This window comes from Pimephales promelas, chromosome 7 (genome assembly GCF_988280905.1).
Source record: "Pimephales promelas chromosome 7, fPimPro1.hap1.1, whole genome shotgun sequence".
NCBI lineage: Eukaryota > Metazoa > Chordata > Actinopteri > Cypriniformes > Leuciscidae > Pimephales > Pimephales promelas.
Genome location: NC_142775.1, coordinates 12,193,279 through 12,218,787, shown reverse-complemented (window position 1 = coordinate 12,218,787; position 25,509 = coordinate 12,193,279). Strand labels below are relative to the sequence as shown.

At 38.5% G+C, this 25,509-nt stretch overlaps 1 protein-coding gene and 1 long non-coding RNA gene across 3 annotated transcripts in view; one reads left to right on the top strand and one right to left on the bottom strand.

Annotated features, from left to right (window-relative positions):
• The window catches only part of nab1b (NGFI-A binding protein 1b (EGR1 binding protein 1)), a 50,137-nt gene extending 32,106 nt beyond the window's left edge, over positions 1-18,031 (bottom strand). Inside the window, exon 1 of the mRNA XM_089133066.1 lies at positions 17,892-18,031. The gene's annotated coding sequence lies outside the window, so the exon portion shown is untranslated. The remainder of the gene's footprint in view (positions 1-17,891) is intronic.
• LOC120477559 (uncharacterized) lies at positions 10,929-23,472 on the top strand. Of its 2 annotated transcripts, XR_005622422.2 has the most exons (5): positions 10,929-11,903; positions 13,779-13,985; positions 16,570-16,662; positions 20,614-20,693; positions 22,451-23,472. It is a non-coding gene; the product is annotated as an uncharacterized LOC120477559 (long non-coding RNA). The 2 variants fall into 2 exon arrangements; XR_016169259.1 differs by having other exon boundaries at positions 13,779-16,662.
• The last annotated feature ends 2,037 nt before the right edge of the window (positions 23,473-25,509 follow it).

Here is a 25,509-nt window from a genome sequence, read left to right as displayed (position 1 = left end):
AACTTAAACTTTGTTATTTATTTTTTAAATGAGCTAACCTTTCGCTAGATAAGACCCTTATTCATCGTTGTTTAAAGCCCTTTGAAGCTGCACTGAAACTGTCGTTTGGTTACCAGTCCATTATATGGAGAAAATCCTGGAATGTTTTCATCAAAAACCTTAATTTCTTTTTGACTGAAGAAAGAAAGACATGGATGTCTTGGATGACATGGGGGTGAGTAAATTATCAGAATTTTTTTTAAAAAAAAAAGTGAACTACTCCTTTAAGAAAGTTGAAAATGTAAAAAGCATAATATGTTGAAATAATGCTTCTACAAAAGCAAATACCACTGGTTAACAACCTCGTAGCTCATAATAGATCTGTCTTTAATGGATCAATCCGCCTAAGAAGAAAATGAGTGGGAATTTTATTGAAACGAACCAGACTGTTGCTCTCAGACTGTTGCAATCAGATAAGAGCTTAGAACAAAAGTCCTGTGGTTTGACGTCTTCACATATGAAACCTGAGATTTTAAAAAGCATTAATGAGCATAAAATACTGTGAAAGCGAAAGTGAAAGCTTTACTTATTGTGAAAGCAGCATATGTGAGTCAAACTGTAAATGTGTTAATTACGTTAAGAACGTAATACCTTGAAATGGGCTTTAAACTGCATTTTTCACATTTTATCAATTAACTATTCATGAATTTGACAATGAATTGAATTGTCAACGCATTCTCACCCCAAGGCGTCACCTTTGACCATGCTTCAATATTTGACGTTTTAGGCGCCCTTTAGCGTCACTTACATGACGCTATCCTACGGCGTCATCTAACCGACGCTAAAGGAAAGCGTCTGTTAGAGGACGCGGTTAGGTTTAGGTGTGGGGTGGGGGTAGGGTACACGCGATCCTAGGGCGTCATCTAACTGACGCTAAAGGGCGCCTAAAGCGTCAGATATTGAAGCATGTCCAAATGCTTCCCAAGGCGTCAGTTAGGTGACGCCTTGGGGGTTAGAATGGGCTGGAATTGTTGTAATTCAGCCCATTCTCAGCCCCAAGGCGTCACTTAACTGACGCCTTGGGAAGCATTTGGACATGCTTCAATATCTGACGCTTTAGGCGCCCTTTAGCGTCAGTTAGATGACGCCCTAGGATCGCGTGTACCCTACCCCCACCCCACACCTAAACCTAACCGCGTCCTCTAACAGACGCTTTCCTTTAGCGTCAGTTAGATGACGCCGTAGGATCGCGTCATGTAAGTGACGCTAAATGGCGCCTAAAACGTCAAATATTGAAGCATGGTCAAAGGTGACGCCTTGGGGTGAGAATGCGTTGTGTAATTGCATTTGAATGTATGTATCATAATACTCTACAGAATGTGTTTAATACTTACATGTTGCTGTTAATGATATAAATAGCTAAACAACACTTTCATTGTGCCCACTAGTAAAGGAGGGTGTGAGGAGAGAGAGATGTGAGAGAGAAGGGGAGACAGAGTGAAAGTGGAGGTTGGGTTGGGTGGGGGGTGCCAGAAAGGGTAAGAGAGGAAAAAAAAGAGAGAGGGAGAGCTGCAGTACAGTAAAAGTCTTCGAGTCTGCCTTGGTATTAGCTGCTATTTTTAGGAAGTAGGCCAGCAACAGCTAGCAGCCCGGCGAAGGTGCCATGCGTGCTTGATTATTTTTTTCCTTCTTGTTTTCTCTGACAGACAGAGACAAACTGAGATGATTTTGGGTACTGATAAATGTAACAATAGTGTGCCAAAATTCGAATGAATGATGCCAGGAAAATGATAAGACATTTCTGTTTTGACAGCTGATTGGCAGATGGCTACCACATTGATCCTAAAAATGACAACTGTGCAGTTGACAATGAGTTAAGAAAAGCTCGAAATCACATCAAAAAGGAATGTAACTGATTCATACGATGAGTGAGACAAGTCATACTTTTCACTAAACAAAACAAACAATCAAACCAACAAAACAAATGTTTTTTAACATCATTTTTTCTTTCACGTTCTTCAAAAATCCAGCTGAAACCTATTACTGTAATTGGGTAATTATGTAATATCTGATATATGTAATTTGTAATATATACTCTTACCTAAAGGATTGTTAGGAACATCTGTTCTCATGATGTTCTCATTTCTCATGAATGCAATGCATCTGATCAACCAATCACATGGCAGTTGCTTCAATGCATTTAGAGGTGTGGTCCTGGTCAAGACAATCTCCTGCCCTGCGTCCCAATTCGCTTACTTATACTTACTTATACTAAGTATGTACTCTTTTTGTGAAGGAAAAAGTACATACTTTTGAGTGTGTAGCAACGAGTAAGCAAGCATTGGGACATACTACTGCGTCATCCTTAACGGACAGCTCTGTCGCCTGCATCCTGCCACCATAAACTGACCTGTCAATCATCTAGTCACAGTTAAAATCCTCCATTCAACCTAAATTAATTTCTTACCGCTTTCACGTTCATCTCCCAGTCCTGGGTTTTCGTGCGGAGACTCTCCTCATGTGTTTGTAATTTGAATATAATGATGCATTTAAAAGTAAATGTCTAACGTATCTTTACAAAAGTTCCCAATGCTTCTGCAAATGCCATATAATAATGTAGCCAACATTGCATAAATACATTTTTGTCAGGTTAGATACTGATAATGAATCACTTAAACCCCTTTATCTAAACTCCTCAACACAACTGCGGGACATGCGCGCCCTCCATGTCTGTAGTTTTGTAACACTTTTCACTCGTGATTGTAGTTCTGACCGAATCCTCGTCCAACGCGTGATGGGTTGTGGGCAATATCAGCTGTTAGTGTGTGAGTGTGCATCGATCTGCTCTTTGGAATCTGACTGGATATAGTAGACCATCCGGGTCTCCTTGGAACACTCATTTCAACATACTACGATTTGGGACGTGCTAATTCTATTTTCGAATACTATTTAGGATGGATAGTATGCAAATTGGGACGCAGCTATGAACTCCAAACTGAATGTCAGAATGGGAAAGAAAGGTGATTTAATAAATTTTGAGCGTGGCATGGTTGTTGGTGCCAGACGGGCCGGTCTGAGTATTTCACAATCTGCTCAGTTACTGGGATTTTCACGCACCACCATTTCTAGGGTTTACAAAGAATGGTGTGAAAAGGGAAAAACATCCAGTATGTGGCAGTCCTGTGGGCGAAAATGCCTTGTTGATGCTAGAGGTCAGAGGAGAATGGGCCGACTGATTCAAGCTGATAGAAGAGCAACTTTGACTGAAATAAACACGCGTTACAACCGAGGTATGCAGCAAAGCAATTGTGAAGCCACAACACGCACAACCTTGAGGAGGATTGGTCTACAATATCAGAAAACCCCACCGGGTACCACTCATCTCCACTACAAATAGGAAAAAGAGGCTATAATTAAACAGAATGAGAACATGGATCTACCATGCTGTGCAGACCCATCATGCACTGTTACAGTACCACAGTTTTGATATTTTATCTGTTGATATTTGATAGAATCCACGATGCCATGTATCTGTCCAGGACCTCCAGCAGAAAAATATGCCCACAACATTAATAAAATTTTCTTCCTGAATGAATTCTACAGTGATTAAAGGGTCAGTTCATCCTAAAAATCTTTGATTAATTACTCAAATTAGTCGCTCCAAACCCACTTACTGTACGTTCATCTTCCGAATACAAATGAAGATCTTTTTGATGAAAGCTGAGAGCTTCCTGTCACTCCATTAACAGACACGCAACTACCACTTTGCCGCTTCAAAAAAGTTCATAAAGAATCCATATAAACATTCATCAACTGAAGCTCAAGCATCTTCGCTTCAATGAGGTTCATTCTCCTGTTACACCAAAAGCGTGGTGAGCTGAAACCTGCGTACGTCACAAAGTGCGGAACATCCAATAGGAAAATTCAACTGCAGTGGCCACCGTTCAACCTGAAGAGGGCAGCACTAAGATGTTTTTACACCATATATTGTAGAAATAAAACACTTTATACACAAATGTCAAAAAAGTTACTCGAATCAATGACTGGTATTAATAAAGATCCATTCTTACAAATCATTAACTAAAAAAAGTTGGTTTAGGATTTAGTTACTCTTTAATTGTTGCATGAGAGCTTTAATCAGGGGTCAACAGTCATCAAAATCTAGTCTTTCTTTGGAACGACAAGAGGGTGAGTAGTAAATGTGTAAGGAAGCAGAAGACTCAAGGGGATGCATTTGCAGCGTTTTATTAGAGTAGGCGGGAATCAACAACAGCAGACAGGGCAATGGAGAAAAGGCAGAGACAAAGCAGATAGCACGCAATGGTCGGGGCAGGTGGCGAGAAGCAAGGTCCAGTAACAATCCAAGTCGAGGTAGGCAGAGAACAATCAACAAACGGGGTACACAGTCTAAGGTCAAGGTAATAAACCACAGTGAAAACCGCTCAGAATGACAGCCAGGAAAGTCAAGACTTCGCACTGGTGTAGTGGAACTGGTTTATATGCTTGTGTAAATGAGTTGCAGGTGGGTGTAATCAGCACAGTTCAGGTGTATGGTATTTGGCATAATCAGTCCAGGGAGGGGCATGATGGGAAATGTAGTCTGTGATAATCCAGGGAGTGCGTGGGTAATCGTAACAGAGCCCTCCCTTTAAGATCGTCTTCCAGACGCTCAAAACAGAAAACACAAAAGTTCAGGTAACACAGTCTCATCCCAAGAAGTCATATAACTGACGTCTTGGGATGTCTTTTGCCCATACGTTAACATCCGCCTTTTTAGGGTTCCCTTAAACGTTGGTTACATGACGTCATACAACTGACGCTTTACCTTTAACTTCGGTTAGGTGACGGGGTAGGTTTAGGTCTGGGGTACGGTTAGGATCCGATCATCTAACCGACGTTTAAGGGTACCCTAAAAAGGCGGATGTTGACGTATGGTCACGATGAGACTGCGGAGGTGGTCTTGGGGAAGGGATGGAGGGCCACGTCCATGCAGGGGAACTGGACCAGGGCATTGTAATGGTAGACCTGGGTCATGGAGCATGGGTGGACCTTGGTCGTTGTGCGTAGGCGGACCAGGCTGTGCAGGCGACCATGATAGTTTTTGTAGATAGTTCGGGGACCACGGCGGTGAAGACCCCTCTGGCCGCCACAGAACAGGAACAGACACCGGCTCAGGAACAGATATGGTACAGGGAGCAGGACACAGGCTCGGCCATCTCGTCCGGAGACACTGGCTCGGCAGAGGTGACGTCAACAGTCTGTGGGTTGGCAGAGGTGACGTGAAGCTCAGGCTCGGCAGGCTCTGGGACAGGCTTGGTGGGACGAGATTTAGGCTGGACGGTCTCAGCGGGACGAGGCTCTAGTAGCAAGGTGATCCTTGCAGACCTTAACAGGGAATCTGCCAAGCTGGACATCAGCCCTGAACGCCCATAGACCGATCCGGTGGCAGACCCAATGACTGGCGGGACGTGAGGACTCTCAGATTCAGTAGAGGAGACGTGAAGGAACTCGATCTCAGCAGAAGGGGATACTGTGAGTGCAAAGATCTCCTCCTTTACCGCGCCAACAGTAAACGATGAGCCACTCAACAAAAGGGCCAGGTCAATATAATACTCTAAAATCCAGTGAGGACCACAGGGAATGAATGAACTGAGCAGTTCAGAAAAAAGCTCACAAAGCACACTTTTCTCATTGAGGTGAGATGTGCCAGTTCAATAAACTCTTCTACATACTTCTCAATCGACCGATTCCCATGACTGTATCCATGGTTGACCCCGCTGCTGGATCTAGGTGAGGTGAAGTCTTCTGTAAGGAAGCAGCAGAGTATCTCAGTTCATTAGCAAGTGTGTACATGCACTCGGCAGTTATGTCTTTAGTTTGACCAAAATCCTGCTACAGCCAATGTTTTTTTGATATATTGATTCAACACATTCTCACCCCAAGGCGTCACCTTTGACCATGCTTCAATATTTGACGTTTTAGGCGCCCTTTAGCGTCACTTACATGACGCAATCCTACAGCGTCATCTAACTGACGCTAAAGGAAAGCGTCTGTTAGAGGACGCGGTTAGGTTTAGGTGTGGGGTGGGGGTAGGGTCAGTTAGGTGACGCCTTGGGGGTGAGAATGGGCTGATTGATTATTATTATTTTTAGCAAATTCCATTCAGTATGTACACCACGTCACATTAAACGAACCACAAGAGGGAGTCGCGGGATATTTGATTACGTTTGATTCTTGAACTAAAATGAACAATATTATTGGCCATCCCTTTGTCATAATCAATAGAAAAATATAAACTAATGCATGCAGTGTAGTACACCTTATTAAATGCAATGTCAATGCACACATAGATAAAAGAAATGTATTTCTGTGTATGCAGCAACCACTCGTTCTTTTAAGGAAAAATCCGGTGTGGTTTAATTGGCTGAATCTCTTCCAGACCCTTTGCTCTTGTGTATATTGGCTTCACAGGACAAAAGGATCTTTTATCTGATCACCGACTGGAGAACTAATGGAGCAGCTGTCAGATCTGTGTGCCCAGACCGTAATGACATCGGCTTCACCAGAACAGAACAGGTAGCCCACTCGCTCTCAACGCCCACGGCCTGTGGCTCATTTCCCCTGGGCTTTGAACTGCCCTCAATCTGACCTCTCTCTTTGTTTCCCTATGTTCTTTCCTTCTCTCTCTCTCTCTGGTATGTTGGGCATTGTGCTTTCCCATATCTCTCCTTATGCTCTTTCTCTCACTAGAGGACGACTAATTGGTTTATCATCCTGTCTGAATCGGATCTTACCCATTGCTTTTCTAAAACAAATAATTTACACTCTAATTTCTCGTTGAATGTGCATTGCAAATGCTGATTTCATATATTAAGTTACTTGATAACCATGTACAGCTTTTAGTTAGGATTCACGGTTCTCCATATAGAGCATGATGCTTGTAACACAAAGGTCATGGGTTTGAATCCCACAGATTGCACATACTGATAAAATGTTTAGTACTGAAAGTCACTTTGGATAAAAGATTTTGCCAAATGCATAAAGATTGTTTTTCAGTGGTTATGTTAATTTATTTATTTTTGTTTATGTATCAGCCTGTTACCTGTGAAATGGTATTGTTTTGTCGGTGTGTATGTTACATTTAGTTGTTTTATTGAGATTTATGGATCAGAATGTTTTTAGATTATGTTCTGTTGCAACACAGAGTAAAAGACAATCTAGGATGTATGATGCACAAATCTGCTATTGCCGTTTTTGATAGATTATACAGCTGCTCCTTGGAAGCTAAACAAGTGTAATCAGATCAAATCAAATGTTTCTATTGGTTCTATACGAGGTGAAGCAATTATAAGACCCTTTGTGCCGAGAGTAAATTATATTAATTGAGACTGCAGCTGAGGGGAAACACTTGACGGTGTCCCCACTCACCTGCTTCTGAATGTAATTTACCATGTTTGAGCCCTTTCTGACATACTGTTTCAACGAGTGTCATTCACTTATTGCAATGTCTCATCTCATTGCATTGTAATGCTGACACACAGAACTACAATTTAAACACTGCATGTGCACAAATTCGTTTTCATTAGCCGAAATAAAATCGCACAAAACCAGAGAAATCGCATTGATCATGATCCGATCATCCATAATGACCTATTGTTACAACAGAATTTACATATTTGTGCAATACTGTTAAAAAGTTTGGGGTTAGTGAGATTTTATTACTTCTTTTTAGAATTAATACTTTTATTCAGCAAGGATGCACTAAATTGATCTGACAAAAGTGACTTAGACATCTATTTCTAATTTCTATTCATCAAAGAATCCTGAAAAAATGTAAACAGCACGACTGTTTTCAACAATGATCATAATAAGATATGTTTTTAAAACCAAATCAGCGTATTCAAATGATTTCTGGATGTTCATGTTACACTGAAGACTGGAGTAATGATGCTGAAAAATTAAACTTTGCCATCACAGGAAAAAAATTAAATGTATTCATATATATATATATATATATATATATATATATATATATATATATATATATATATATATATATATATATAAATTAAAAAAAACATTATTTTAAATTGCAATAATATGGGGGGCCAAATAGGAAATAATTAAATGTAATCCCGAATATATAGTTATAACTCCAAATATATAAATGTAAATCCTGAATATATAGTTATAACTCCGAATATATAAATGTAACTCTGAATATATATATATATGTAATCCTTAATATATAGTTATAACTCTGAATGTATAAATGTAAATCTGAATATATAAATGTAATCCTGAATATATAGTTATAACTCTGAATATATAAATGTAAATCTGAATATATAAATGTAAATATTCAGGATTACATTTATATATTCAGAGTTTTAACTATATATTTCGGATTACATTTAATTATTTCCTGTTTGGCCCACCATACAATAACATTTCACAATATTACTGTATTTACTGTATTTTTTATTAATTAATGCAGCCTTGAGAGCAGGAAAGACTTCTTTCAAAATCATTAAAAACTTTTGAATGATATGAATGCAAGTATTTTCTTCAACATACACAATTGTTGATATTTTATTACATAATTTCATTGTCTATTCAGAAAATCTGTGGTTGACAGAATAACATTTATTCATTTGATTGAAACTATTATCCAAAGAAACTCACATTGAATTCAAGGTACATTTTATCAGTTCATGCATTCCCTTGAAATCGAACCCCATGACCTTGGCGTTGCTAGTGCCATGCTCGACTGTTTGAGCTACATTTGCCGCATGTAATTTTGTTGACATACTGTTGTAGTCAGAATTAATGGCAATTAAATATGATCAAAAATGTCTGTAACAAAAAATATATATCTGGATTGTTAATACTTTTGATCTTTCAAAAAAAATGCAAAAATCTAACCTTACATTGCAGTAAAAGACTTGAAAGTGGGGGGAAATCACATTATGAAATAAATGTTTTTTCTCCAAAACACGTTGGCCACGATTATTGGCACCCCTAGATTATTTACGAGTAAAATATCTCTGAAGTCTGCTTTTTTTTAGCACACCAGGGTGACTAGGAACATGAAATTGTCCAGCCATGACTTATTGACTTATTATTGTAAGTATTGAAAATACTCCAGGTTTTCTACTAACGCAAAGCTAAATCCTGACTATCCCTAGACCCTTTAATCATCCATCACACTGAGTAAAACCAAAGAATATAGTTCTGATGTGCAGCAAAAGATTGTTGAACATCACAAAACAGAAAGTGGCATTTTGACAACCAGGGCCAAAATTAAGAAGCTCCAGTGAACTAAAGATGTTACGAATCTGCCAGGACAATATAGTTGTGTCTATGTTGTCTTAATGCACGGCGAGAAGGAAAGTTTGAGTGGCCAAACACTCTTCAAGCATTATAGATTGAAGAATTGCAGAGATTGGTTGAGTCTTAGGGTCAGAAAAAAAAAAAAAAAAAGAATCAAACAACCCCTAAATCCCCGCATGTTGTTTGGGATGGTTTCAAGAAAAATCCTACTCGCTCAACCAAAAACAAACTCCAGCATATTCAGTGGTCAGACACGACTGGATCTTCAAACGGCACAGGGTTCTGTGGTCAGATGAAACAAACAAAAAAGCTTTTTGGCAGCAAACAAACTAGATGAGTTTGGTGCACTCAAGAATAAAAAGTACCCATGTGCACAATTTAATAAACCGTTGCATCTTTAAAACCAGCCAACAGACCAGCAAACCAACTTAAGCTGGACTAAGGAGGCCAATGAACTTTGTTGGCTTGTTTAAAGGAGTAGTTCGCTTTAAAAAAAACTTTTGCTGATAATTTACTCACCCCCATCCAAGATATCCATGTCATTCTTTCTTCAGTCGAAAAGAAATTAAGGTTTTTGATGAAAACATTCCAGGATTTTCTCCATATAATGGACTTCAATGGGAACCAAACGGTTCAAGGTCAAAATGTGAGTGTCAGTGCAGCTTCAAAGGGCTTTAAACGATTCCAGACGATGAATAAGGGTCTTATCTAGCGAAACGATCGCTCATTTCAAAAATAAATAAAAAAGTTTTATAAGCTCAAATGCTCGCCTTGCTCTGTTCTGTGATGCGCGTTCGTGACTCTCCTGTTCGAACTCGTTCATCAAAATGAATAAATCTTTTTTCAAGTCGTGACTCGAAGGGTCCCAGATAAGACCCTTATTCATCGTCTGGCAGTGTTGTAGTACTCGAGACTCGGACTCGTCTCGGACTCGGTCTCGAGACCATATTTTAATGGTCTTGGTCTTGTCATGGACTCGTGTCCATTTGGACTCGGAATTGACTCGTACTCGAACATTTTTTTTTTTAAGACTCGTAATTATTCCCGAGTCCACTCGAGTTCAATTAAAAATATTTTTCATGATTATTAATATGTTAATAAAATATTTCTTTAAATTGATTGACACGCCCAGTGATTGGTGATTTTCTAGTGCGCAACTGCGCATGACAAATTGTAACAAAATTACTTTTAACACCACCTACTATGTGGCCTTTTTACCCTAAACTGATCATATTTTTTAAAGTAAAGTAAATTCAGTAAAAAAAAAAAAAAAAAAGGATTTCTGTAAGTAAATAAAAGTAAATTAGGTAATCAACCCTCACTGGTCTCGGTCTCGACTCGGACTCGACCGTCTCTGGTCTCGGACTCAACTCGGACTCGACTCTCTATGGACTCGGTCTTGACTCGGACTCGACTCTCTCTGGTCTCGGTTTCGACTCGGACTCGAGTGAGGTGGTCTCGACTACAACACTGTCGTCTGGTGTCGTTTAAAGCCCTTTGAAGCTGCACTGAAACTCTCTTTTGGACCTTGAACTGTTTGGTTCCCAATGAAGTCCATTATATAGAGAAAATCCTGCAATGTTTTCATCAAAAACCTTAATTTCGTTTCGACTGAAGAAAGAAAGACGTGGACATCTTGGATGACATGGGGGTCAGTAAATTATCAGCAAAAGTTTTTTTTAAAGTGAACTACTCCTTTAAGAATTATTTATTTCAATTTTGATCATCAATAACTGTAACTATTTATTGAACATTGGTGCATTTTTCATATTTCTGTTGCTGTGCTTCACACTGCTCTGCGCCTAAGAATATCCCTCACGGCCTCTCTTTGCTTATTGCTTCATTCTCATTCAAATCTTTTTATCTACTTATGACTGCGACAGAGCTGTGTTCTGATTCAATCATAGGAGAAATCTTTTTGTGAGACTGAAATATGCATCAAATCATTCCACTGAGGAGTTTGAATTGTTCAAATCAAATTTCGTTATACCTGTAAGGCCAAATTCACATCAAAATGCAAAAATCTATACAACTTTGAATCCCCTGTAACACGAGACACTGTGTGAAACGAGCATTGTGGGTACTCCAGACTTTTACTGCCGGTGTATTTCAGGCTGTGGAGAGCATATACTTCAACTCTACCCAATTAGTGCGGTGGCTACAAGCCACAAGGCCCGGTCTGAGCCCGACAGTCTCATGGCTGAGGACGCCCACACGGCTCTCACACACAGCTGCCAGAGACACACTACTGTTATTCAGCATCTAAGACCTCCCTCTCCACACCACGACGCCCACACTCTCACACACACACACACACACATATAAACACGGAGTTCTGCACTTGTTAGGGTGCATACGAGAAGAAGAGGATAAGAGAGAGAGAGAACGTCCACGAACAAAGACAACCAGAATTTCACCTTTTTTTTAACTATGTGTGTGAAGGAGGCAGAGAGTGTGTGAATTTATGCATGCGTGAGAGTGCGATGCAAGGACTAGATGCATGCATGCAGGGAAGTAGCTGAACGTGGAAATTCATTCGAACGAACTTTGTGTCTTTGGGTATCTTCGTAAACGCGTGCAAGTGTGGGCAGGTATTTATGTTTAGTGTGTTCGAGAGTTTGGGAGTGTGTGTGGGTGGGTGAGCTGCGCACATCTGTGTTTTTGTGTGAATATATCTGTGAGAGAGCATGTGTGTGCAAGCGTAGGCTGATTTCTAGCGCTTGGGTGTGTTTTGGTGTGGGTGGGGGGTATCTGGCATTCTAAGATAGGGACTGGGACTTGGAAGCGTCTGGCTGTGTGTCTGTCTAAGATTTCCCAGCTAACTTTCCCATGGCTCCAGTGTGGAGTCAGAGGTCATCGCTCACTTTGGTGAAAATTAGTTTCTGTGATAAACTTCTGATGCTTGGCTGAGCCCTCTGCTGCCATGGACTTTATATGATTACATATTGAAGATTCAAATAGCCAGACGTTTGACTGTCAGCAGTTTGGTCCATTTTATAACTTATGCTATAATCAAAAACCTCTTAAACAAGATAGGCCTGTTTGACTGACATGAAAGGTTGCCAATTACAGGTCGTTTTGTTTTTACATGGTGTTCAGGGGTTGGTTATTGGTTACAATAGTTAATAGAAAACACCCAATACATTATTAGAAAATCTATATATGGCAATCTGTAGAAAATCTGTAGCTACAAATTATTATTATTTTTTAAATAAGTGCAGTTCAAGAAGCACAACTGTTTTCAACATTGATAATAAATTATTCTTCAGCACCAAATCAGCATATTAGCATGATTTCTGAAGGATCATGTGACTGAAGGATGCTGAAAATTCAGCGTTGCCATCACAGGAATAAATCACAATTTATTGTAATATATTAAAATAGAAAACAGCTTTTTTAATTGAAATAATATTTCACAATATTTCTGGTTTACTGATTGTTTTCCAAATAAATGCAGCCTTAAAGGAGTAGTTCACTTTAAAAAAAAAAAACACTTTTGCTGATAATGTCATACCCCCATGCCATCCAAGATATCCATGTCATTCTTTCTTCAGTCGAAAAGAAATTAAGGTTTTTGATGAAAACATTCCAGGATTTTTCTCCATATAATGCACTTCATTGGGAACCAAACGGTTCAAGGTGCAAATGAGAGTTTCAGTGCAGCTTCAAAGGGCTTTAAACGACACCAGACGATGAATAAGGGTCTTATATAGGACCCTTCGAGTCATGACTCGAACAGGAGAGTCACGAACAGGAGAGTCACGATCGCTCATCACTGAACAGAGCAAGGCGAGCATAATGTGCTTATAAAACTTTTTTATTTATTTTATAAATGGCCGATCGTTTCTCTTGATAAGACCCTTATTCATAGTCTGGTGTCATTTAAAGCCCTTTGAAGCTGCACTGAAACTCTCTTTTGGACCTTGAACCTTTTGGTTCCCATTGAAGTCCATTATATAGAGAAAATCCTGAAATGTTTTCATGAAAAACCTTAATTTCTTTTCGACTGAAGAAAGAATGATATGGACATCTTGGATGACATGGGGGTGAGTAAATTATCAGCAAAAGTTTTTTTTCAAAAGTGAACTACTCCTTTAATGAGCATAAGAGACTCATTTCAAAAACATTAAAAACCCATACCCAAACTTTTTAACGGTAATGTAGTTTATCCAAAAATAGTTTAAAAGTTTATTTTAGAGCTTTCTCTTGAACATCAAAATATAAAAGAATGAAAGAAAGTCAATGAAAGTAATATGCTAACAATGATCATGTGTTAATTGAAAGGGAAATCTGAAAACTAAATTAAACTGAGGATCTGAGATTTGTGTTAAAGTCCCCTCAAATATCCTGGAACGTTTTGTGGATTTTTTAAGCATGTCCCCTCATGACCAATGACAGTGTAAATAGACTACAAACTTCCTGTGTAAGAGAGTAAATGTTTATTGTGTGTGTTTGTTCATGAATAGGCATATCTCTATGTGAGAAGGGAACTGAAAGGAGAATTCTAAAAAAACAAGCTTGGCGTGGGACGTGGAGAGAGTGCTGTGACCCCGGAGTGCCACACATTCATATACACAGTTGTATACACTGGAGAATCATTGACATATGAAGAGCAAAGAAGAAGAGAGACTGTGAACAGATGTCTGGCATCAACCCTTGAAGTGCCTCAACAAGTGAAGTATTTGCTAAATCATTTTAAGAGTTTTGCGATTTCACTACGGGCCTGTCAATGAAAGCAATAGGCCACACAAACGTGTATGACAATTGGTGTTTTTTTTTTTTTTAATGGCCAAATCCCTGCAATAAAACATCCAACTATTTTCACTTTGTCTTTTGTTTAACATTAAAGGTGCAGTGTGTAGATTTTAGCGACATCTAGTTTGTTTGCGAGTTTGCACTAAGGGCTAAGCCCACTGCTCACCCCTCCCTTTCGAAGAAGCTACGGTGGCTGAAACGGGACAAACCATTGGTGTAGTGATTCTTATCCACTGCGTGACACCAATGTGTCCCTGAGCAAGACACTTAACCCCTAGTTGCTCCAGAGGCATGCGACCTCTGACATATATAGCAATTGTAAGTTGCTTTGGATAAAAGCGTCAGCTAAATGATTAAATGTAAATTTAAAATGTAAACAAACATATCGTCGTCTGAGAGAGCAGAATAGCCAGAGTAAGCCAAGAGTGTGTAACATTGTCACTGTTTCTGTACCACAGTCTATTATGAACCACATCATGGATAAAGTTTACAAAGCCATAGTCAGGTGAGGATCAAGGGTCTTAATTAGGGCTGTCAGTTAAACGCATTATTAGCGTTGTTAACGCAAACCCATTTTAACAGCGTTAATTTTTTTATCAAGCGATTAACAGTCTTTTTGGCCTTGCAAACCTTGTAGTTTTCTTTCACATGCTTTTGCAACAGGACGTGGCATGGGGGCGCTACGCTGTGAAACCCATTCATTTCAATGGCTTGCGCCGCGCGAGGACGTTTTGTTGCTTCGCCGACCAAAGCGAAAGCGGATCTAGCTAGACCGTAAGCAAAACAACAGTCCCGCCGCACACATTCGTTTGTCGTTTTGGCTTGCAAGCCGGCCAAAGAGTAGATTAACGTTACGTTTTGAGTGGATGACGAGTGCGAGACGCCGAAATGCATGCCAATAAGATTCTGAATGGAAAGTTTACTTTTAAAAAGTTGCCAAAATGGTCCCACTGACAAGACCAAAGTGATCTGTGTGTTTTGTTGTTTTGAACTCATCATCATCGCAGCAAGTCCAGTCTGAAATACCACTTGATGATGGCCAAACACACACACACACACACACACACACAGCTAATGCAAATTCTCCGCCCCCTCGTCAATATCAGGACCTCGTCAGTATTTCTTTCACCCTTTTATTGATGGACAGTGTTACATTGTGTGAGAGATTATTTGCTCCAAGTGAGAATTTTTTATTGTGAAATTGAACATAGTATATGCCAACGTTGTTGTCAATAAAAAACATTTGCACAAAGCATTCATTTTCCATGTTGATAAGAGCATTAAAATTAGAAAAAAAATAATGGGACAAAAAGAAATCATTAGAGACATTTAGAATAGATAAAAATGTGCGATTAATCGCGAGTTAATTATGACGTTAATGCGATTAATCGCGATTAAATATTTTAATCGTTTGACAGCAGAAGTCTTAATATATAAACATAAAAATAGTAATCAGCTGATTGTCTCACAAACGTAACCAACACATTTCTCCCCACATAGCTGGCTAATATAAGCTCTTACCGTGGCTGAGCTGGTTAAAGCGTAAAGCCTTGTTTAAACTCGACGCGTCCGCATGAGCCCAAAGGTGCGCACGGCAAAAATGACATGATTAACAGCGCTTTCGCCTTTGACACCATTTACTACACACAAATTAATAAATAAATGAATACAAATATAGTTTTTTTCTCTGGTTTTGAAAACTCCTCACGATCGACTTAAAATGCTTCCAAGATTGACTAGTCGACCGCGATCGACAGGTTGGTGACTCCTGTAACAGACTGTTTTATGGTCAATAGTACTAATCTCAGCTGATTGTCAAAGCCATATACACAGTGAGGGAGAAGAACTAAGTTACATGAAACTATCGAACTACATATTTTACACTACTGACAAGGGAAAAGTCACTACTCGCGGTGTCTACGGCTAGCTTCTAGCTTTCTGCGGCTTCTCTTTCAAGGTAGTGACGAAACATGCTCTGTAGCATTTGTTCTCGTTCAGCTACTGTAGAAACATGACGTCACAATATGTCGACCTTCACAGAAGGTAATAAAAACGGTTCATTGAGTAAGGTGTTTATACACCACTGAACACATGGTTGTGGATCTTAAATTGCATTTCTGTCAATAGATCCTCAGAAATATCACACATTGCACCTTTAATGACATAAGCAGCAGAAGGTATATTAGGCTGTTGTCACTTTAAGACCTAATATAATGATAGGCTACACATTCGATTTAGGGGCTGTTTACACGCTCCGGTTTTAACTAAAAATATAAAACTTTTTATGTGTTTCGGCCTCTCGTTTACAGGACAACAGCGCTTTGGTTAACTTTCATTTGATTTCTCACAGCTTGTGTGCCTTTTCTGAGAGAGACTGCACCGCTATATAATACATTACATTTCATATGGTATATCCCCAGAACACTGGACCATTCAGTGATACTTTTGGGTCTTTTCTAAAAAGCTTGATGCTGGTCGCTATATTCCCTGTCATTACTGCAGGTATATGGATGAGTGTGATCAAGCGGGGCACTATTATTATTCGTTTGGTCCATAAAAGAAACAAGGGCATACAGCATTAGAAAAACACCATGGGTGAGTAATTCATTTCTCTATTTTCAAATTAGGGTGAACTATCCCTTTAAGACATAAATGGCTGTTCACCAGCAAAAGACAAATACTCATAAAATTGTGTCAAAATACCCGTCTTTGTGAGTATCTTGGTAAACAGAGTCAACAGAGTCTGTTTTTAATACAATGATAAATTACATTTAATAGCATGTTTGCAAAAACCAAGTGTTTCAGAAGTGGCGGGACTGAGGCAAAGTGCCATCTGAAAATAACTTAGGAAGAACAGGAAACAAGTGGCAACTTCTTCATTCAATATGACTTTGAGAATAAATTGTGAACATGATAGCTTTTGCAATGAGAAACACAGTATTCGGAAAAAAAAGAGAGAAAAGAACTGAAAGTATCTAAATGACTGGCCACACAGGCTCTGAATGGAAGATCAATAACTTTTCAATAACAGTAAGTTCAACAGCGCTCTTGACCAAGACAGGGAATCACATGAAAGCATCACAAGTTTGAGAAGAACACTGTCATATCTAGCCAGTTAATGAATAAACGAAGCATGTGACATCCTGACAGTCACAATGAAAGGACTATAAACACTCAAGAATGTGAATGTGAAATGCTCACAGGGAAATCCAACAGAAATTAGACTGAATACCAGGCAAGGGAGATACTATGATCACAAAATCAGGTTGAGGAATGGGATTAAGTCAATCAGTTTGAGCTGCATTCACACAGAGCTCATGGGGGGCTGTAATATCGTGTCAGTGACTATAATTTGGTATATGATTAAATTTCATCCTAATTCCCTTATTTGCTACGGGGATTGAGCAGTGTAATCCCTGCAGTTTGAACACAGATGGCTCCCAGAGTGCTTTGCCCAAGGGAACACTTGTCACATACTGTATCAAAGTAGCTTTGCTTTTACTATGGATGTTTCACTGCATGGGGTAGATAAACCTACTTACGCTGTCAGATAGAGGAAAAAAAAAAATCACTAAAGAACAAGTTTCTTTAATAATGCTATTATACATGTTTGCACGGTAACATTATTTGTAATGAAAATTTGCATTATCATAAAGCAAAACGTATGTTTTATGAAAACTTTAATTTGCAGTATTCTCATTAAATACTTTACACTAGGGCTTATGCTCATCAAACTTCCGTATTCTGTAAACAGACATTGCTTCCTGTTGAGGTCTTAAAGGAGTAGTTCACTTTTAAAAATCTTTTGCTGATAATTTACTCACCCCCATGTCATCCAAGATATCCATGTCATTCTTTCTTCAGTAGAAAAGAAATTAAGGTTTTTGATGAAAATATTCCAGGATTTTTCTCCATATAATCCACAAGTTTCCGAGGGGCGCTCCTGTAAAAAATAAAGTGGGTGAAACTTCCGGTGAGGCGGCGGAAGTAGCATTCCAATGGTATTTTGTGTGTTAGTTAGCGAAGAGGCTAGCAGTTTTTCAGAGAATTACTTTACTATTTAAAGACGCAAATCTTTATGAGAGATGTCGTTACGGAGCTCAGGGACAACATGTGCTGTTCGCGGTTGTATGTATAACCGGATTAAACTAATTCAGTGGCTTAAACATGATTGTTTTGAACATAAGCTGAAAACGAAATCAGACTGTAACGTTAGTTTCCATCACCTCCCAAAAGACGACGAATCTTCCTGTGTACATTTGTTTAAATTCTTAATATTCTATAAACTCTATCAGCATGTGTTTGGCTGTTCGCTACTGATGTTACACCTAAACTCAGAATCAAAGCCTGTGTTGACAGAATACCAAATGTGCCAGTGAATGTATTCAAGTAGCACATTCATTTATAATTTTGAATAAACTCCAAAGCACATCAATGACTAAGTGTGTATTTTTTATTTTAATTGTTTGTCAGCTCACACAACTGTCTGTCATCATACCTTGATGAATATTGATTATTAATAATGTTATAATACTCCCAACCAAGTAACTGCGGAGGGTAAAGGTACTGTTATTTCACCCTTTTTAATTTCGTTGAGGTTGTGTTCCCACATCGTTAGCTAGTTTGGATCGCTATAACTTGAATGACGGTCAACTGTTGAATTAACGAGTGTGAAGTATGTCAAGTCGCGCTATGTTTACTTCAAACCGGAAGTCGCGCCCACTTTTGACGCAAGGCCTCATGGGGCGTAGGAAACTTGTGGATAGACTTCACTGGTAACCAAACGGTTCAAGGTCCAAACGACAGTTTCAGTGCAAACTGCAAACAGTTCAAAGGGCTTTAAACGATTCCAGACGATGAATAAGGGTCTTATCAAGCGAAACGATCGCTCGTTTAAAAAAAACAAAACAAAGTTTTGTGTTCGTGTTCGTGACTGTTCAAACTCGTTTATCAAAATGAACGAATCTTTTTTCGTGTCATTTGGTTCATTCAACAAACGAAATAAACAAATTGACTCGGGAAAAGATTCGTTCGTTTTGATGAACGAGTTTCATAGAACAGAGCAAAGCGACCATTTGAGCTTACAAAAATAAAACTTTTTTTTAAAATGTGCGATCGTTTCGCTTGATAAGACCCTTATTCATCGTCTGGAATCGTTTAAAACCCTTTGAACAGTTTGCAGTTTGCCCCGAAACTGTCTTGAATGCGTTGGTAAAGGAATCAACAGATATGTTTGTGATTGGCTACATTGCTCAACGCTGCAAAAGCATGTTGTAAGTAAATAGAAACCTTTGACACTCTCAAGACTGCAAACACCAAATCTCTTTTGCCAATATGCTGTTACAGGGGGGGAAACTGCGGATTGTACACACAAGTCTTGTACAGGACCATTCAGCACATAGTTATAGGCATCTAAAGATTTATATGCCCTCAGTTTCTCTTTACGATCGGTTTCTCTGTAAGGTAGGTGTAGAAGTCAGGCCACTCAACCGAGGTAACGTACGTTAATCCTGTCAGAACCATAAGTAAATGACTTCATTCTTTAAATGACGGTTTTATATGGATAATGTTTTCAAAACACTTACTCGCATGCAATAGCGAGTGGGCGTTGATGCTGTTTCCTATGCAATGACGTCAGCCAATCATAATAGTGGTCGTTTACCGACAAGCCTTAAAGGAGCCGGCCGTCAGAAACAGATCATTTTAGACAGAGGGTCAGGATACGGGGTTGAAAATTAAATAAAAAACAAACATCTCCCATCATGTAGGAACTCAATGACTTGTGAATTACACCTGTGGTTAATTTATAGGTGCTTAAATACTGTTGGCTGAATTTAGAATATGAGCTAGCCCCCCAAATAGCCCTGTCAAATGCAAAGTGCCACTGCACCAAACACAAATGTCTGTCTGTTTGCGTCCAAGTAATTATGCACTGCCAACTTCCTAGAGTCAAACTCTGCATCCAATATTCCTCACAAAGGACTTAAGGGCTGCAGCACGGGTGTGTGTGCTGCCCACGCCTTCCTGTGCGTTTCAGGGCACCACCTACATTCGAACACAATAATGACCAGTGTCCTTCCCACCCCCTGTACACACACCACGTTAATGAACTGTAATCACATCTCTGGGCCCCTGGTGGACCTGGCTGTGTGGGTGGGGCTTCTACCACTAGCAGAGTGATTGCCGCCCACACTTCCATCCATTTTCTGCACAGCATGGCTAATGAGGAATGATCCAACCAATCAATGTGCAACCTTAAATAGAGAATTGAAAATAAATGGATTAATCGAGGGTCATGCAGTCCTGACATCACTCCAACCAGAGTTGTTTGGATCATAATGTGATGTGAGGCAAAAATCAGTGTTTTTGACACACATTGTAAATGAAAAATGCTTGGGTATACATGGGCCACAATCTTAAAAACAGAAATTAAAAGAGATTAAAAGAAACGTACTGTATAATATGCACTCAAAAAATTATATGTTGGCTTTAATTAACTTTTTTATGTTAACAGGTTCCATAAATTCACTTTTTTTATGTCAACAGGTTCCACATAACTGGGTTACGTTAACCCAATGAAGCTGTGTATGAACACTGAAGCAGTGTTAAGTTGATGACATAATAATGTGAGTAATTGTCCTTCATTTTTAATGATTTGATCATTTTGATTTCATTGAAAAGGCTAAAAATGGTATGTGCGACAATGACAGTGCTGCTATAATATAAATTAAACTTCACTCAGAAATTGGGTTCTATATGAGTTCAATGATTCAGGTAAAATTATTGTGAAATAACGATTATGTTAAACATAACCAACCAACCAGATCATCTTTTCTATTTGTTCATCTGGCTGATAGAACTCATATACAACAGCCAAGCAAAATCTAAAGTTAATGATGTGAGGGTCAAGACAAGCCCAAAACACACACTGATCACCATAATGATGACTTACACATTCCAGTAAGTTACAATCTGGTCTCTTCAATAATGATCATCCATCAATTATGCATTTAATTATCTCATTAACTTTAACACTGCTTCAGTGTTCATCACTTAAATTACTTAATTCCATTATGTTGAAGTTACGAACAAATTATATTTGTTTAATTTAACCCAGAGCCTGTTAACATAAAAAAGTTAATTAAAGCCAACATATCTTTTTTTTTTTTGAGTGTGTACTGTCAGTAAGATTTTTTTTCTAAAGAAATTAATGCTTTTATTCAGCAAGGATGCATTAAATTTATCAAAAGTGACAGTAAAAGATGTTTATAAAGTTAAACGAAAGATTTCTATTTCAAATGTTATTTGAATTTTCTCATCAGAGAATCCAGAAAAAAGGTTGCAGTTTCCACAACAAATATTAAGCAACAGTTCTCAACATCGATATGAAATATTTTTGGAGCACCAAATCAGCATATTAGAATGATTTCTGAAAGATTATGTGACACTGGAATAATGATGCTGAAAATGTGCATGCTTTGAAATTACAGGAATAAATTGCTAACAGAAAAGTGTTATATAAATAATATTGTACAATTTTCACATTAAATTTTTGATCAAATGCAGCCTTGGTGAACATTAGAGGCTTCTTTCAAAAACATTTAAAAATCTTAAACAATCCTAAACTTTTTAAATGACCAAAAATGCAGTCTGCCATAATTAATCATTTTACTACAAACATTCTTCTTGGAACAAGATATGCAAAATATGATCATTAAAAATATTTTTCATGACTGTTGGTAAACACAGCTGCTAAGCTTCAAAACTGACAAAAAAGACACCTTAAAAGTAGAGCCATATGATTTTTGCATCATATTACAAGTCATATTGAAGCCATAGAATAGTTTTGTGTGAGGAATAGACCATGTATGACCAAAAGTACACTCTTAGAAAAAAAGGGTTCTATATATATGAAGCATAGGGTTCTTTACTCAACTGCAAAGGACCTTTTATGCAAAAAACAAAAAACAAAAAACAAAATGATGATAATGACAAGAAAGAACCCTTTTGGCACAAAGGTTATTTATTAATCCATATATTACATTATTCTGCAACATTTTTCAGTTGTAATTAAATTATTGTTTATTAACTTAATATCCCATTTTTAATCATGCTGATTTTTGAAGGATAAAAACTGAAATGGCACTCTTCGTGTGATATTGATTCATTACATTTTTTAACCCCCATATCTTGAATTTTGTGATCACATGCATTGAATTTTAGGGGTTCAAAATACGTATCAATTTAGAACCTTTTAAGGTTCTATATAGAACCTTTTCTTCTAAGAGTGGATGGATATTTTATTTGATATATTTGTGGACCACAATCAGTTTGAACTGCATTTTATGCAAAAGAGTCATTTGTCTCCTTTTGTGCTCCACAGGACATATAATGTACGCCTTTGGAATGGCATGAGGATGAGTATAGCTAATTAATGGCAGAATTTTCATCTTTGACTGAACTTTAATTAAAAAACAACAACATTTAGCACAAAGCAAAGCATTAAAACATTCAATCGTTCCCTCAAGTATAACTCCTCCTCAGCATCTGCACTGCTTACAGTTCTGACAACAAAGCAAACTATTTAATGACCTGAGACAGTGAGAATCTCAGGAATATAACAACTCTCGATATGTTGTTCAGCATAAAGCAAAAGATGAAATCACACAGCGTAACGTACTTTCCAAAACACCCAGTATCTTTAGATGGAATCGTCTGTTTTTTTCACGTTTGATGTTTACCAGACGGCAATTAAAAACAAGCTCTGCTGAGGATTGGTTCGCCCCACTCATCCGCCTACCTACAGAAAGACTCAGCCTCGACTGATTTTTTTCAGCTCTCTGCTCATGTCAATCACAGCGTTTGCTCTCTGCAGCCTCACGCCCTATCCTCCTTTAGGAAACAGAACAGAAAAAAGCATAAATAAGTGAAAGAAAAAAAAGAAGAAACTGTCAATCTTCCAACACGCAAAACAAAAATCACAAAAAATTATAAGTATACCACTATTATAGAAACATGACACAAATGACTGCCGAACATGTGGCCTGCACCTCTTGAATGATCTCCACATCAAAGGGAACAAAAAGATCGAGAGAGATAGAAAAAAACACCAACATTGAGCACTTTCATGGGACAGAAAGCCTCGTGAAAGCCTTATTTGCCTTCAAAGTTCTCCAGCCATGGGTGTAGGACGGGCTTAAGTGCACCAACATAAGGCCCAGCTCTGTGGGTGTCAGATTTTAGCCCACTAATCAAAAGCTCAGAAGTCCGTCTCCGTTTGTCCATGGAATCAGCTCTTTGCCAAAACCTCTTTTTGAAGTATAGACCGCAGTTGTTTTCATGAAACTTGTGTCTCATTTTGAAACTCGTGTCTCATTCAGTGAAAAGGAGAATTAAGAAAAATAAACAGGAAATTGATTGAAATGATTGATACAAAAGTCTGTTTTCTGTTCATTTACTGAACTTTTTTTTAAACATTTTAGTTGGATGTTCATCTAAAGGCGCTTTTCCACTGCATAGTACGGTACGGTTCGGTTCGGTACGGCTCACTTGTGGTGCTTTTCCACTGCATGGTACGGTACAGTACGGTTCGCTTCAGGTCGCTTTAAATGGTTCCTGGTCTGTTGAGGTTCCAAGCGTACCGTACCGGTACTAAAATGTGACGTGAAACACTGCAGATCACTGATTGGTCAGACAGAATCGTCATTCCCTGCGTCACTACTAGCGTCATTGGATTTGCGACACGAGACACTTTTTTAGCAGTATTTTTGTTTTGCTGCCATCAGCCTCATTTTAAACACATTTTTCCGTCTAGCAGTTAAAAACAACCACATACCGAGAATCAGGAACACCATCCCCTCGATAGTCTCCATTGTTCCTGTGTTGTGGGTTTGAAAATGTGGCGCTTTTAAGATGATGTCATGGCATTAGAGGCGCGCGCAAATAACGATCAGTCCCACACCAACCCGGTCTCATCCCAAGACGTCATATAACTGACGTTTTGGGACGTCTTTTGACCATACGTCAATATTCGCCTTTTTAGGGCCCCCTTAAACGTCGGTAGATGAGGTTATGGGATCCCTCTACCCCAGACCTAAACTTAACCCTAAACCTAACCCGTCACCTAACTGACGTTAAAGGTAAAGCGTCAGTTGTATGACGGCCCGGGATCGCCATCTACCGACGTTTAAGGGGGCCCTAAAAAGGCGGATATTGACGTATGGTCAAAAAACGTCCCAAGACGTCAGTTATATGACCTTTTGGGATGAGACTGTGTTACCCACACGGGGTACTACTGCAGTGGAAACGAAAAGCGATCCGAACTGTTCCGCGCCGAATCGAACCGTACTGAGCCGAACCGTACCGTACTATGCAGTGGAAAAGCGCCATAACATTTTTGAAATGTTACTTGTTGCAGAATGTCCAGAGAACATTCGAAAGCAATATTCATATAATGTTTGAAAAATGATAAAATGGAATGTTGCCTTGAGGTTTTTGATGAAAACATTCCAGGATTTTCTCCATATAATGGACTTCATTGGGAACCAAATGAGTTTCAGTGCAGCTTCAAAGGGCTTTAAACGACAGAAGATGAATAAGGGTCTTATCTAGCGAAACGATCGCTCATTTAAAAAATAAATTAAAAAGTTTAAGTTTTATAAGCACAAATGCTCTGTTCTGTGATGCGCGTTCGTGACTCTCCTGTTCAAACTCGTTCATTAAAATGAACAAATCTTTTTTCGAGTCATGACTCGAAGGGTCCTATAGATAAGACCCTTATTCATCGTCTGGTGTCGTTTAAAGCCCTTTGAACAGTTTGCAGTTTGTTCTGAAACTGTCTTTTGGACCTTGAACCGTTTGGTTCCCAATGAAGTTCATTATATCGAAAAAATCCTGGAATATTTTCATCAAAAACCTTAATTTCTTTTCGAATGAAGAAAGAAAGACGTGGACATCTTGGATGACATGGGGGTGAGTAAATTATTAGCAAAAGATTTTTTTTTTTTTTAAGTGAACTACTCCTTTAACATTCATATAACCAAGAAAACATGTTTAAAACATTAAAAAAAATATATATATATATATGTTTTGAACATTTAGAGAACATTCAGAAATAACACTTTCACAACTTAATGGGTTAATGGGTAAGTTCTTAGAACTTTTTTTTTTTTGCTGATTTGAATTATGTTAATCAAGTTTACAATAAATAAGCTTCAAAAACATTTCAATTAAACAAACAAAAAATGCAACAATGGCATCATAAATGTAGCTTCTTTAGCTCAGATCATGCTAAAAAATAATTTACATTTACACACAGCTACCTAGCTTAATGTAATATGTGTACCATAGACTGTGCAATGTATTACCAGTATTACCAAATTTGCATGTGGGTAATATTTTGAAGAATGTAACTAAATTGTTAATGGGCTCCATTGACTTCCA